The sequence below is a fragment of the Elephantulus edwardii genome, unplaced genomic scaffold, assembly GCF_000299155.1.
Source record: "Elephantulus edwardii isolate Elephantulus edwardi_28Jun2011 unplaced genomic scaffold, EleEdw1.0 scaffold00090, whole genome shotgun sequence".
In the NCBI taxonomy this organism is placed as follows: domain Eukaryota; kingdom Metazoa; phylum Chordata; class Mammalia; order Macroscelidea; family Macroscelididae; genus Elephantulus; species Elephantulus edwardii.
Window position 1 is genome coordinate 11,919,207 of NW_006399840.1, and position 17,123 is coordinate 11,936,329.

Below are 17,123 nucleotides of genomic sequence, written 5' to 3' on the forward strand. Positions count from 1 at the left end.
GGCCTTTCTCCTGCCAGGTTAGTTCCTCAACAGCTCGCCTGATAGCTCCGGGTGATGGCTGGATCCAAGGTGGTGCCCTGAGGTCACAGGGCTGTGCTGGGGGTTGAGATGTGTGGTTGTGGAGCTGCAAGGGGAGTGGGGGAAGGGAAGAAAAGCAAGGGACTAGGGGGTAAGGAGCACAGGGCTTGGAAACTACCACCAAGAGGTGGGGACGGGGCTTGGGCGCTGTTGGGGGTTTATGCAGCAGCACCCTGTGTGTTAAGGGTCACACAGGTGTGGGTTGCAGGGGGGTCACACAGTGTCCGGTAGTCTTTGTTCCTCTGGGGTCTCACCGTCTTCGCTCCTCTGGAGTTCCGTGGTAGGTGGCTGGCTGTTGTTCTTCCCGGGTCTCTTCCTGGCCCCTCTCACGGTGGAACCCCGTCTGGCGGCGGCGTTCTCCTGTCTGGCCAATTATGTCAGTTTAAAGACTAGTGTGCTTGATCTAGGCCATGGTCTTTGCAATTACCGGTTATGCATCAGAGAGCTGGACAAAGACCATAGAGGACAGAAGAATTAATGCCTTTGAGTGGTAGTGTTTGAGAAAAGTATTGAACATACCATGGACTGCTAAGAAAACTAACAAGTCTGTCCTGGTGTCGGTGAAGCCAAGCAGTATCTTGGAGGCAAGGATTTGCCTCCATGATCAACTCCAAGGCACATAACAACAACATAGACTACCAAGACAACAGACAGGTCTAACCTGGAGAGATTGAAACCAGGTTTCTTTCTGGGGGCAATGATTTCAGAACTCAGTTTCACATATTTTGGGCATGTTGCCTGAAAGGACCTGTCCTTAAGAGGAACATCATGCTTGTAAGAGTGGAGGGTGAGCTCAGGAGAGAAAGATCCTGCTTGAGGTGGATTGTTATAGTGGCTGTGGCAATGAGAACAGGTCAGAGATGGTGAGATTGTCTTAGGATAGGGCAGGGTTCAGAGCCATTGTTCATAGGGTCATGATGCATCTGGTTGATCCTATGGCACATAATAACAACAACAACAACAACTCTTCAGAGGACTCAAATCATCTATCTATTACATTCTAATCCAGATGAAGTAACAGAATAAAGTGCAGGGGTAACAATAGGTTATGGTAAATTATATGAAGGAATAATTAAGCAGATTAAACAAAACTATTGGAAATGAAGGCATTTGCATAAATACACCTTACATGTATTATTATACCTATAAGGCTGAATATCTTTACTAATTTACTTTTTGAACTTTCTAATATGTTCAAAGAGAACTTTGGTGACTGAGTTGTAAGGAATTGTGCTGCCAACACAAAGGTGCACAATTTGAATCCACCAGCTGCTCCACGGGAGAATGATGAGCAATCTCTTCCCATGTGATTTTCTGCAGTTGACAACCTGCTGGAGGATCAGCTGTGAGTTGTTTCTGACTTGATGGTACACAACAACAACGTGCTCATATGAGCTCTAGTGCCTTCATGATGAGGAATTGTGCTGTCAACACACATGATTTGAATCCATCACCTGCTTCCCGGGGTGGGGGTGGGGAAATGAGTAATTCCCCTCCCACGCAATTTGTTGCCAACGACAACCTGTCTGGTTAGAGCTGTCTTTATTACACAATTGTAATGATACATACTTTGAACTTTTTTAAAAATTTTTCCTGCTCATGCTACAAGTCATTTACTGCTGCTTTTGATGCTGTCAGTATTTGTATAGTCACTGATTTTGTCATGTTTTGTTTTGTTTTGTTTTGTTTTTGGTACAATATTGTGCTAAGTAGTGTTTGTGAAACTAGACATTTTTTTAATTTATAATTTTTTTGAACATGAAGTAGTAAAATAAAGGAAAATAAGGACAATCACCAGTTTCTCCATGGGAGAAAGATGAGCAATCTCCTCTCCTGTGATTTTCTGCCTCTGAAAATTTACTGGAGGATCAGCTATAGGTCAGTTCCAAACCAACAACACATAACCACAACAGCCATATATTACTAATAATGTTGCCATGAAAGGTGTTGCATTTCAATTTAGAAAGATTTTATAAAACGTTGTTATTAGTGTTCAAAAATTTTAACCAGATGCTCTGCTGGAGAAGGAGGAACAATCTCCTCCTGTACCAGTTATATCTGATTTGATGGTACACACAAAAAAAAAAAAAAAAAAAAAAATTAGTGTATATTACATTTAATCAAGTTGTAACTTTATTTGTTGTATGATTTAAATTGATAATAAACATTAATGATGGCAATGATAAGGATGACAAGGATTCTTTTGGTGTGGCATGGGAGGAAGTCTAAGAGTGAGTAGGAAGTGAAACTTTGACCTACCACGCTGGGTGACACCAGTCCTTATGATGTCACTGAGATTGGGCTTCTTCCAAGACCTTCTACTAAACTTTCTTTGCCAAAAGAAACACTCTGTTCACTCTGAGGACACAGCCTAAATATAAGGAATGTATTTTTAGTTTATCCACATATAATCTTTTCTTTTTTAAATTACTTCAAGAAATAGAACAAAAAATATTGCAAATGACTTGGAGCTCTAGGAAAGGCGGAGAAGAGATAAACACTTTTGGAGATTCAGTTGCTCGCAATCATAGAAACCATGAACTTACAAGGGAGTTAGCTTTCATACTAGCCCATGGAATTGAACACAAGCAAGTCAGCCCAAAGCAAATAGACCAGCAGCCTATTAAATTTTAGTTAGCTGTACTGCCAAAGAAATCCCAAACCTGGCCAAAATGACCATGCTCTTTCTCAAAACTTATGATATTCACTAAGACCCAGGAATCACAACAACAGGAAGTAGAGTGTTCAAGTGGTTGATTTCTAAAAATTACATCCTCTCCAAATCTACCTATATAGAAGATGAAGGACAAGGGAAATACATTAATAAGATTGGACCAGTGGTATTTTGATTACCTGACCAAGGATCATTTTCCATTGCCAAGAGAGACTTTCCCTGTTATTTATGGCCAGAAGATTAGGGTAGGCGCAATATACTAGTGTTTTCTGCATGTTTCTAATTTCCCTCTTCCAAATGGGAGTCTTTGTTGCTGCTTTCCAGTTTTCTACCCACTTTTATTAATGAAAGTATTAGGTATACATTACATATTATTTTAGCCTGTGTTCCCCTGAAAGGAAAATCAGAGACAAAGGCATATGTGACATTACTTTACTAATTAGTTGCTGTTCAGTTGATTCTGATTTATGTTCTGTACTTTTGAGTTAGAATCAACTTGTAGCTGACCCTCCAGGATTCCAGAGGCAGTAAATGGACAGGAGGAAAAGGTCTATATTTCTGCCATGTAGGAGCTGGTGGATTTGAATCATCTGCCTTTGGGTTGGCAGTGCAACTCTACCATTAACCGACAGTAGCTCCTTATTTATATCAGAGTAATGTCCTGCATAGGGTTGTCATTGGCTTATTTGTCAAAAGCGTTTATTTCTAGGTGATTTAGTATGAACTCCACATTTCTTAACTAGGAATAAGAGTGAGGGACTAAATCAGTAAAGCAGATAAAGAACTAGGAGCCATTATAAGGATGCGTTTTTGAGTGGACCTCTGCTAATAGAACTGGATGTTTGTATCTTAGAAGGTTGTCTTGTGTGAAGTAATATAAAGTAGGTCTCAGGATAAACTATAGCTAAGCAGGAAGGATAAACGGAGAGAAGAAATTTTTTTTTAAAAAAAGTTGTCAAATTTTTTTCTTGGGCCTAAGCACTGTTGCACTTATGGGTAGTAGATACACGGACTCCAAGTGAAGTCCATCATGTCTCATAATTCAGCAAGCAGCAAGCAGGAAGAAAGGAGAGTAGTGTCAAATTACACCTGAGTGAAGCCAGCTAAATGCCACTTATAGTAGGGAAGAGGTGGTCCACATGAGGGATCTGACACACAGCATTTAGGAATCAGTTTCAGGATTACGACGAGCAGGGTTGAGTCTGATGAAGGAGACTACCCATATTACAGCAATCCTAGATGCTGAGTTGGTAAGAATTTTGCTTATCTCTCTTGTGGAGGAATTTTATATAGCCTATGTAACTGAGAGGGAGGTTTAGAAAGCATACATTCATAATTAGAGTGAAAATGTATGCTTTGTAACCCAAGGGCCCACTGAAGTTATCTTGCTAGCTCCTATTGTACTTACCCCATTCATTTTAATTTGTAATTACATTGTACAAAGTAAAACCATGTCATGTCCATGGGCACCATTCATACTTCTTATTGCAATAGTGAGTTATACTTGAGTTACATCCACCTGTTTTACTTCCCTTGAGGTCACAATTAAATGATTCAGGAATGTCGAAACCCAAGTCAACCAATCATTCCCATAAAATGTAAGAGTTCTGTATCGTGGAGAGTTGGTTTGGACTGTGTATAGATATAAAGTTTGAAATTTATTTGTCTTTTTTGTTAACTATAAAGAGGGCTACTTTAAGGGTGAAGTTAACATAAGGAGAAACAAAAAAAGAGACAAAATCAGAACAAGAAAATATAGCCTAAATAAAGCATACATTAATATTAGTCTATAGCCTTCATGAGGTTATAAGTTCCTTTTTTTTGTTTGTCTGTTTAAATCCATTTCAATTGAGTGTTCTTTCCTTCAAATTGAAAGCTTTCTACCTGGTACACTCATCAGTGAGCCAAAAGGTGGGCGATTTTTGGAGTTGTGGTAATAAGTAGTTCAGGAGATTGTAAACATGTAACCAAGACCATTTGAAAATCTACAAGTCTGGTTTGGGATACCAGATTGTAGGTTCCTGATAGAATAGAGAAGAGCTAAGAATATTAACAGAAAATATTATAATTTTATAATTATAATAAAATATAAACAAACAATAAAGTAATACATTTATGCAGCAAAATATTAACCAGATAAATGAAATTTTAGTCAACCAACTTATAAATGTTTAATATTAAATTCTTATTCACTCACTTATTAATTGGATCGATGCAACCTCTCTCTCATCCATTATTAACAATGAATGTTAATAATAATATCTACCGTTCTTTCTACGAAGATGGAGCCAAAAGCAAAGAAGGAAGCCCCTGCCGCTCCCAAAACTGAAGCCAAAGCAAAGGCATTAAAGGCCAAGAAGGCAGTCCTGAAGGGCGTCCACAGCCAAAAAAAAAAAGAAGATCCCCACGTCACCCACCTTCCGGCGGCCTAAGATGCTAAGAATCCGAAGGCAGCCCAAATATCCCCGGAAGAACGCCCCCAGGAGAAACAAGCTTGACCACTATGACATCATCAAATTTCCCCTGACCACTGAGTCAGCCATGAAGAAGATAGAAGAGCACACTCGTGTTCATGGTGGGTGTCAAGGCCAACAAGCACCAAATTAAACAAGCTATAAAGAAGCTCTATGACATTGATGTGGCTAAGCTCAACACTTTGATTAGGCCTGATGGAGAGAAGAAGGCCTATGTTCGACTTGCTCCTGACTATGATGCTTTAGATGTTGCCAACAAAACTGGGATTGTCTAAACTTAGTCCACTGGGCTAATTCTAAATATAAATTTTTCTCACACACATAAATAATAATATCTACCTCATAATTTTTAAGACTTAAGTGAGAAAATGTATGTAAATTATCAGTATAGTATCAATGATATAATAAACATTAAATAAACACTACCTACTATTGTAGTTTTGTTCAGCGCCTTGTATTGTATAAAACTTTATTGAAATTGGATCTGAAATAAATCTGTCAAAGATTTTCTGTGAATAATTCTATGTGGTCATATATCTTCTTTTCTTTTTTTTTTTCAATCAGTCTATGTGGGAAGCTCTGGTGGCCTAATGGTAAGAAGCTGTGCTGCAATCCCAAAGGCTCACAGGTGTTCTGAGAAAGGAGATGGGCAATCTCTTCCCATGTGATTTACTGCCTCTGACAACCAGCTGGAGGGTCAGCTATGGCTCATTTCAGACTCAATGGCAAACAGTAACAGTCTATTCTGCTTTCTTAATTCTCTTTGCAGAAGGAATCTCTACACGTTTTGTCAGTTTTCCTGTACCATCAGTTTGGAACTGACCCATAGCTAACCAATCAGTAGGCTTTCAGAGGCAGGAAATCGAATGTGGGGAGATTGTCTATCCTATCCTTTTCCTGTGGAGCAGCTGGTGGACTGGAACCACCTACCTTTGAGATTGTTGCACAGTTTCTTCCCATTAGGCCACCAGAGTTCCCTTTTTCATGCTAACAGCAGCAAATAGCCAAAATGACAGTCTCAACTTTACATATTATTTAAATCTAAGCATCCACTATTGTTTGATTCTAGTGTCTGCATTTTTGTTTCTCTTTGATGGCATTCTTCAATCTAAGAATTTTATTGATCTTCATTATAGAAGAGTTTATACACTTAGGGCAACCAAAATGGCTAGATGGACCTGATCATTCTGATACAAACATCAAAATCCACTCTTTCTGCAGCACTTCACTTTTCTTAGAAAAATTAATAGGAACTGTGAAGTCACCCCAAAATATTGCCTCCATGATTTTTTAGGTACCGAAAACCAGACTGACTCCATTGATTCTTTCTGATTATAATAGCACCACTGTCCATTCTCATGAGATCTCATCTAACTCTTTTGTTCGGCAGTCTGTCCACACAGGAAAAGAGCATCAGCTCATTTATTGGTTTAAATGTATAGTTATTGTTGTTTTTAACAGAGAATTAATATTTTAATTCCTTGCCTTTTGCATCCCTTGATTTGGTGCTGATTCAAGGTTATAATATTGAAAGTCCTATCTCTACCCTCCACGAACCTGTGGGGGGCTCTGGTGGCCTAGTGGCAAGAGGCTGCACTGCAATCCTGAAGGCACAGGATTCGAGGCCACCAGCTGCTCTGCGGAAGAAGGATGGGCAATCTCCTCCTGTGTGATTAGCTAATCACATGTGCCAGAGGGTCAGCTATGGGTTGGTACCAACTCTATAGTACTCAACAACAACATGGACCTGTTTCCAGGCAAGAATTTGCAGCAATACAATCACCCCTCTTTCCTCACTACTACTGTTATTATTGTCATTATGAGGAGCTCTGGTGGCCTATTGGTAAGAACCTACTCTCCAATCATGAATGAATGCATTTCGAATCCACCAGCTGCTCCACAGGAGAATGGGCAGTCACATCCTCTGCAATTAACTGCCTCTGAAAACCTGAGGGAGGGTCAGCTTTAAGTTAGTTTCAACTTGACTGTGAACAACAACAACATGCTGACTTGTGTTTCAAAAAGTGATGGTATATTATGATTCATAAGTACATTGCTATTAACATTGTTAGACTTTCCTTGTTTGTATATTAAAAAAAAAATCTTTTTGCTTCAGCCCATTCCAATATTGCTGATGTGGTTACGTTGAGGACCACAAAGTACACAAAGTACAGACATGGGCCTGTTATTATTATCATTTCAAAGTAAATAAAACTTCTGTTAGAAACTTCACAAACATAAACTTAACACCCACATAGAGCTGCATATTTTAATTTCATTGGAAAAAGAAGACATAGGACAATATCTGTTAGGCTCATTAGTCTCCAAGTACTGGGACTGTATTTTGTGAAAGCTCAAGTTGTTGATTTTATTTGGTTACTTGAGATTTATTCTTAAAGACAAATTAGCATTATGTTCTTAAAATATGCTGCTTCTACTCAAAAGACCTACATGATATTGAATATTACCAGTACGATATTTTTGTTTTTCCTTTGTGTGGACCAATTTTTAAAAAATAAATTCCTGAAAAATGTACTGGTAGTTTTAGTGCTGTTCAGAAGGGGGCTGAGGGGAAGTGAACTCTTTTGGCACCTGCTTTACCGCAAGGACAAATAAATTCTAAACCATAAGCACTAAGACCCTTGTTTAGATGTTACAGAAATTAAAAAAAAATAATGGAAAAAATCCTTTAAGTTTGAATATCAAACTAGAAATATCTAACTTACAATGGGCAAATAATTGAATTAAAGTTTTAAATAAAATACCCAATTCATTATTTCCAAAATGCATTAAACTTAGAAGAAATTTGGATAAAAGTCATATATACTATCAGGTATTTGAGAGAGTTAAATATGTGATCAATTGAGATGTATAGGAATGAATGAAATAAAATGCAAAACTTCTGGCTGAATGTTAGCTTTTCTTTTATTTATAATTTATTTTAGTCTCTGCTGCTGTTGAGAATAGGCACAACATAATACGGAAAATCCAGTGACTCTGACAGTATACTGTCTGAATTGATCAACTTTTTTTTTCCCCTTTGAATTCCTGTCAATTTTATCCTCTACATAGACAGGTCTTAAGAGGCGTAATGTTGAAGGCAGACATTCTTTTTTAGATAAGCTAAAGGGTGCTCTGGTGTTATAACTCATAAGGAGTTGCTCTGCTAACGAAAGGGCAGATGGCACTTCTCCAGCAGTTCAAATATATCAGCAAATCCAAGGAAGAAAGACAGGCAACCAACTCCCTTGTGATTTACAGCCTCTGAAAACCCTCTGCAGGGTCAGTTGTTTCTGATTTGATCACTATGAGTTTCAGCTTTTTTGTAAGTATTTAGTAGGTAAAGGTGTAAGATGTAAGGATTATTTTCTAGTGCATGAATTTTGTAGGTTCATCCAGGTTCTAAGGTTCCAGTAGATCTGAGTTTTATGAGAATCTTAATTACGTTTTACATTTCTTCTCTTTAGATCAAGGTTCTTCTTCTGGTTCTTATTTGAATAATCCTTTTATGTCTTCCATGCCTTGTGATTCCCATGCAACTTTGAATCAGAATTAGATGTGAATTCCAATGAGATGAAATACTTGAAGTTGCCAATAATATCTTTTTCAAACAACCCTTGCTAAGGCTACTTGTAATTTCTCATTTCCTCCCCATTATTTGATCTTTAAAAACCATTTGATGCTTTTATTAGCACTGTTGAACTTTCCCTCCTTCTTAAGACACTCTATATCCACTCTGACCCTCCATTCTTAACATTTTTTCAATCTTCCTGTTCCTTTATGTCATCCTACATCACCCCTATCAGACATTTAAGCCTTTGAGTTTCTCAACGTCAAATTCCTAGTTCTCCTCTAGTCTTTTGATAAAGCCATGATTTTAATTATCATATTCTCTCACTTATGTCTTCATGTCAGCTTTCTCAATTAAGCACAAGTATATTCATCTGTCTTCTCACAATCTTCACCACATGTCTTATTGGTTTTGTCATATGCCATCGAGTTGACTATAACTCATATGAAGCTTTTGAACAATTTATGAACTTCACCCTATCCTGCACTGTCTTCATGATTTCTGATATTCTCAAACTCACTGTTAAAGTAGTTGTGTCAACCGTTCTTGTTGAGGGTCTTCTCTTTCTCAAATGCTCTACCGTTCCAGCATCACATGTCCTTTTACAAGGACTGACCTCTCCAAACATGCCCCAAAGTATGTAAGGCAAACTTTCACCATCCTTGCCTCTAAGGGGCACCCTTGTTGCATTTTGTGTGTAAGATTTTTATTTACATACTGTTTGAAAATTTGTGGGCTATTCAATACTCTTCTTCTGTATGACAACTTAAAAGAAATTGATTCTTCTGTCATCATTACTCATTGTCTAACTCTTAAGATGCATAGGAATTGACTGAAAAGATCATGACTTGTATCAGACCCTCCCTTCTGCTTTATTTTTCTTTTATATTATTTTGCATACAAATTCATATATATTGCCTATCATTCAAGTACATTGCTGTTATGTGCTGTTGAGTCAACTGTGACTCACAGTGACCCTATGTACAACAGCTCTGAAGCCTTCCCTGTCACTAACTCCAACATACCTATCTCCATTGCCTCAGCTACTGTATCAAGCCCTCTCATTTGGGGTCTTCCTTTTCTGCACTGTCCATCCACCCTTCAGAGCATGGTGCCCCCCTCCAAGGAGCAGTTCCTCCTGGCCACATGTCCAAGGTATGTGAGACAGAGCTTCAAAATCCTAGCCTCCAAAAAGAAACTTGAGTTCACCCTCTTCAAAACAGACTAATTGGTTTCCTGCATGGTCCATGGTATGTTCAAGACTCTTCTCCAGCACCACAATTCAAAGGCATCATTCTGCCATTTTTTAGTCATTGTCCAGCTCTCTGATGCATAACAAGTAATGGTGAAGACCCTGGCCTGGATCAGATGCATCTTTGTCTTTAGACTGACATTGCTTTACAGTACTCTGGAGAGATCCCTGCCAGAAGATTTTCCTAATGCAATTCATCTTTTAATTTTCTGGCTGCTGGTTCCAAGAGTGTTGATTGTAGAGTTGAGCAAGCTTTAACTATTAACAACCCTGATCTTTTCTCCATCCATCATGGTGCTTCCAATTGGCTCAGTGGTGAGAATCTTTTTCTTGATGTTGAGTTTCAATCCATATTGAAGCCTACAGTCCTTGACCTTCTGCAGCAAGCACATTAAATCCTTCTCAGTTTCAGCAAAGTTGTGTCATCTACGTAAGTCTTCCTGTTGCTACATTCCTCCTCATAAAACCCAGCCTCCTAAATGATCTGTTCTGCATATAGATTGTAAAGGTAGGGAGACAGGATGCATCCTTGACATACACATTTCCTGATTTTTGAACCATGCAGTGTTTCCTTGTTCTGTTCTGAGGACTGCTTCCTGATCCAAGCATAGGTTTCACATAAGCACAATCATGTTTCACAAATCCCCACTTTTATATTGTGTTTCAAATGACCACTCAAATATGTTGTGTTTTATATAATTAATCACCATAGACCTATTTCTACTATTATTTCATCTTCTCAGATCCTCACTGGATCTTTCCTAATTCCTTCACACTGCCCCTCCACAGTAGTCCCCTTTAATCCAATTGATTTCCTCCCCACCACATCCTCTGCCTTCCTGTCCCCTGCCTTTGCCCTTTTGGATTTTTATGTACATCTTACTAGTTATCCTTCTATTTATACAAGAATGGTTTTACACAGTATTTGTTCTTATGAGATTGAGATAGTTCATTCAACATAATGCTCTCTAGATTCTCTCATGTTATATAGTATTTTAGAAAATCTTTGCTCATTAGTATCTGCATAATAGTCCACTCTTTGAATGTACCATCATTTCTCAATGAAGTCATTTGTAGATAGACTTTTGGTCTGTTTCAATATTTTTGGTATTGTGAATAATCCTGGTAAGAACATATATGTACAAATCTCCCTGTCTCAATTCTATTTTCCTTGGAGTACATTCCTAGCAGTGCAATAGTTGGGCTACTTGGGCTTTCTATGTTCTGCTTTTTGAGGAAATGCTAAACTTACTTGCAGAGTGGTTGTAACATTTTACAATCCCCCCGGTAGTCCATAAGAGGTCCAACTTCTGCATATCTTCTTCAACATTTATTGCTTGCTGTTCTGTTAAACTTTGTGACCGCTACTGAGTTGAGATATGTCACTGTGGTTTTGATTTGCATCTAATTTATTTCCAGAGATTTTGAGCATTTCTTCATGTGTCTCTTGACCATCGGAATGTCTTCCTTCGTGAAAAGCATTTCCAGGTTTTCTGTCCTTTTTTCAAATTTGAATATAAGTCTTTTCTTTGTGGAGGTCCTGTTGTTGTATGTAACTGTCAAGTCACTTGTGATTAGTAGTGACTATAAATACAATAACTCTGAACTCTGTCCTATCCTGAGTCAATCTCACTGTCTCTGACACACCTACCCCCAAAACCCCAGTTACTTTGTTAATTCATCTCATCCAGGGTCTTCATCTCCTGTGCTATTCCTCCACCCTTTAAAGTATGATTTGATTTTCCACAGATAGATTGCTCCTGTCCTTCTGGGCAATATGCCCAAAGTATGTGAAATGAAGCTTCAAAATCCTTGCCTCCAAGGAGTAGCCTGCTCCCACCTTCTCAAAGACGGATCCATTTGTTCAATTGGTAGTCTATGTTAAATACTCTTTTTCAGCATAACAAGTCAAAGACATCAATTATTCTTCTGTCATCTTTATTTATTGTCCAACTCCCCAAGGCATAGCAAGCAATTATAAAGATCATTGCTTGGATCAGGAACACCTTCATCTCTAGGCAGACATTGTTGCTCTTTAGCACTCTGGAGATTTCCTTGACAGATGATTTTCCCAATCTAATTTGTCTTTTTATTTCCTAGTATTCTGTAAACTTTTGTTATGAGACCCTTTTTTGAGATGTCATTGCTGTTTTTTCTTTTTTTCGTCAGTAGGTGAAATCTAGGGCAGGTACTGTTTTTGGCACAGAATATCAACTACTAAAGCAAGTTAAATCAAACCCACAGGAACAAAAAGTTGACCTTGAGTCTATCCCACCTGAATTTACAACACTCTCAGGAAAAAGTTTGAAGACTTGAACACTAATGAATGAATGTCAAATGAGTGGTGAGAGGATATCAAGAACATCATCCATAATGTTTGTAAAAGATAATTTCAAAGACAGAGGGAGAAGAAATGGATGGATGTCAGGAAAGAATTTAAATATTTCACTAGAGCTCTGAGAAGCCGAAGCAAAGGGAAGAAAACAGGATGTTAAGGAGCAGCTCAGAAAGACAAAGCAAAGCATTCTAATGAAATATACAACTCTAGAACTCTCATACACTGTTGATGGGATTGTAAAATGGTACAACCATTCTGGAAGGCTGTTTGGTGTTTCCTCAAAAAGCTAAACATAGACATTCCATATGATCCAGTCATTCTACTCCTTAGAATAAACCCTGAGAAATTTAGAACCAAGACGTAAATGGAGATTTGTACACCAATGTTCATAGCAACATTATGTATCATCGCAAGAACATGGAAACAGCCCAAATGTCCAATCACAAGTGAATGGATTGAGAAACTACAATAAAAAACAATTTATGTGATGGAATACTATACAGCATGCAAGAGCAATGATTTTGAAAATCACTACCTAACTTGAGATGGACTGGAGAGCATTATGCTAAGTGAATTAACTCAGTTCCATAAGGAAAAATACTATACAAGACCATTATTATAGAAATAGAAAGATAACTAGTAAATCATGTATGGGGATCCAAGGTGGGGGAGGATAGAAGCAGACGGGTGAAGATGGGCAGGGAGTAATCATAGGGTTGTACAATTTGATCGGTAGAAAGAAGAGTGGGTAAACAAAATGGGAAATAATCTGGTGTCAAAAACAATGTATACAAATTTTTTAAGTAAGCCAGTATATAATAAATAATTTATTAAAACCCCAAAAATACAGAGTCAGAAAACAACAAATGAAAACCCGGTTCCTATCTCTCCACATCCACTCTAACATTTTTTACTTGCTGTCCTGTTAAACTTTGCCACTACTATTGGGGTGAAATATTATCTCATTACAGGTTTCCTTTTCATCTTTCTTACGGCCAGCAATTTTGAGCATTTCTTCATGTATCTTCTGGCCACCCAAATACCTTCCTCTGTGAAAAGTCTTTCCATGTCTTTTGCCCATTCTGTAATTGTGTTATCAGTCTTTTCTTGTGGAGGTTGGATAGAATTCTGTAAACATTTTACTTGAGACCCTTGTCTGAAAAGACATTGCTAAATGTTTATTCCCAGTCAGTAGGTTTTCTTTTCATTTAGTTAAAGTAGTGATTGGGACACAGAATGTGACAACCATAAATGTAGGGAAATTAGATATTGTTAAGGAAGAAATGGAACACATAAGTATTGATATACTGGGCATTGGTGAGATGAGATGAGATGAGATGGACTGGCATGGGGCATTTTGAGTTGGATGATCATATGCTATATTACTCCAGACATGAAAAGGTGAAGAAAATGGAGTTGCTATCATAGTAAAGAAAGTAATTTCTATATCCATCTTGAAGTACAACATTATGAGTGACAGGATAATATCCATACGCTTACAAGGAAGTCCAGTGAATACCACTATCATTCAGATATATGCACCAACAACCAGAGCCAAAGAAGAGGAAATGGAAGATTTCTACCAACTTTTACACTTGGAGATCAATCAAACATGCAACCAAGATGCATTGAATAATGGGTGACTGGAATGCAAAAGTTGGTAGCAGAAAGAAGATTCAGTATTTGGAAAACATGGACTCGGTGACAGAAATGGAGCTGGAGAGAGAATGATTGAATTAGGCACAATCAATAACTTATTCATTGCAAATACGTTTGTTAAGAGATATAAACACAGGTTATTTACATGGATTTCACCTGAAGGTACGCATAGGAATCAGATCGATTACATCTGCGGAAAGAACCGCTGGAGAAGCTCAATATCAGCTGTGAAAACTAGGTCAGGAGCTGATTGTGGAACAGACCACCAACTACTCCTATGCAAATTCAAGCAGAAGCTGAGGAAAATGAAACTGAATCCATAGGAACCAAATTTGAGTCTATCCCACCTGAATTTCAGAACCGTCTCAAGAACAGGTTTGAGGCTTTGAACACTAATGAACGAAGGCCAGATGAGTTGTGGGAGGATATCAAGGGTATCATCCAGGAAGAGTGCAAACGGTCATTGCAAAGACAGAAGAGGAAGGAAAGACCAAAATGGATGTCAGAAGACAATCTGAATATTGCACTGGAGCCCAAAGAAGCCAAAGCAGAAGGAAGAATTCTGGATACTAAAAAGCTGAATAGAAGATTTCAAAAGGCAGCACGGGATGACAAAGCAAAATATTACAATGAAATGTGAAAGGAGTTGGAGTCAGAAAATCACAAGGGCCGAACTCGCTCAGCATTTCTTAAGCTCAAGGAACTGAAGAACAAATTCAAACCTCGAGTTGCTATAATCAAGGACGCTTTAGGCCAAATACTATATGATCCAGGAAATATTAAAAGAAGATAGAATATACTGAGTCACTGTATCGAAAGGAATTGGCAGACACAGAAGAATTAGTGAAACAACATATGAGCAAGAGCCTATGGTGTTGAAGGGAGAAGTTTAGGCTGCTTTGAAGGAAATAGCAAAAAATAAAGCCCCAGGAGTAGATGGTATACCAATTGACATATCTCAGCTAACGGATGCTGCCCTGGATGTGCTCATCAAGTTGTGCCAAGAAATCTAGAGAACAACCACTTGGCCAACTGACTGGAAGAGATCTATATTTGTCCCCATCCCAAAGAAGGGTGACCCAACAGAGTGTGGAAACTATAGAATAATATCATCGATTTCACATGTAAGCAAGATTCTATTGAAGATTATCCAAAAACAACTGGCACAGCACATTAGCAGAGAACTGCCATAAATCTAGGCTGGATTTAGAAGGGGTCGTGGTGCTAGGGATATTGTTTCTACTGTTAGATGGATCTTAGCTGAAGGCAGGGAGTAGCAGAGGAATGTCTATCTGTGTTTTATTGACTATGCAAAGGCATTTCACTGTGTGGACCATAACAAACTGTGGCTGACTCTGAGAAGAATGGGACTCCCAGAACCCTTGATGGTGCTAATGTGAAACCTATACTTGGACCTAGAGGCAGTTGTCAGAAGAGAGCAAGGAAATACTGCATGGCTTAAAATTGGGAAGGGTGTATGCCAGGGATGTGTCCTGTCTCCATACCTTTTCAACCGGTATGCAGACAGAATATCTAGGAGGCTGGGCTCTATGAGGAGAAATGTGGGGTCAGGATTGGTGCAAGATCTATCAACAGTCTGAGTTATGCTGATAACACAACCCTACTTGCTGAAGCTGACGAAGACCTGAGGCACTTGGTGCAGAGTCAGCCTCCAATATGGATTGAGGCTCAATGTCAAGAAGACAAAGATTCTCACCACTGGGCCAATTGACAGCATCAGGATGGATGGTGAAGAGATTGTGATTGTTCACAGCTTTAGTTTGCTTGGCTCCACAGTCAACACTCTTGACACCAGTAACCAGGAAATTAAAAGACATATTGTGATGGGAAAGTCTGCTGTTAGGGACCTTTCCAAAGTTCTGAAGAGCAATGGTGTCTCCCTGGAGACTAAGGTGCGTCTGATACAGGCCATGGTCTTTACAGTTACTTGTTATGCATCAGAGAGTTGGACAATGACTAGGGAGGATAGAAAGAGAATTGATGCCTTTGAGCTGTGATGCTAGAGAAGAGTGTTGTTCCTACCATGGACTGCTAGGAAAACAAACAGATTCATTCTGGAGAGGGTTAAATTGGGTGGTTCCTCGGAGGCAAGGAATCTGAGGCTCCATCTAACATACTTTCGGCATGTTGTAAGGATGGACTGCTCCTTGAAAAGGGACACCGTGCTTGGGAGGGTGGAAGACAGGCGCAGGAGGGGAAGGCCCTCTATGAGGTGGATTGATTCGGTGATGGGGGTAATTGGGATTGGTGTGTCAGAGGCAGTGAGATTGGCACAGGACAGAGCAGAGTTTAGGGCTATTGTACATAGGGTCTCTATGAGTTGCAAGTGACTCGACAGCACATAACAACACAACAAAAACAATGGTTTTTGATGCGCATAGCTATTTAATCTTTAGTAGGTACTGTTCATCAATTTTATCCTTTCAGATTGTGCATTTATGGCTGTATTTGGTTATCTATTTATACCAGAGAGTAGGATGTCTATGTTTGACCTCAATTTCTCTTCTGAACTTCATGATTTGAGGCTTTAGTTGCAGATGTCTGATCCACCTTGAGTTGATTTTTGTTTATGGTGTGAGACATGGATCCTGTTTCAGCTTTCTACATGTAGCAATCAAGTTTCTGAAGAACCATTTCCCTATTTGATAGGTTATATTTCCTTGTTGAATATTTGTTGACCACAGATAGCTGTGTCCATTTCTGAGTTTTCATTTATGTTCCATTGGTCTATGTGCCTGCCATTGTACCAGCGCCATGTTATTTTAGTAATTATTCCTGTGAATTAGGTTTTGAGGTCAGGGAGTGCTATTTCTCCCACTTCATTTTTGCTTTTCAGATATTCTTTGCTTATTCATAGTCTCTTTCCTCTCCAAATAAACTTGACAATTCCCTTTTGATGTTCTTGAAAAATGAATTTGTTATCTGTATTGTGATTGCATTGAACATGTAGATTGCTTTCTGGTAGGACTGTCATTTTCACAATATTGAGTCTTCTTATCCATGAACAGGGAATATATTTCCATTTGTTTGAGTCTTTAATTTTTAATTTTTAAATT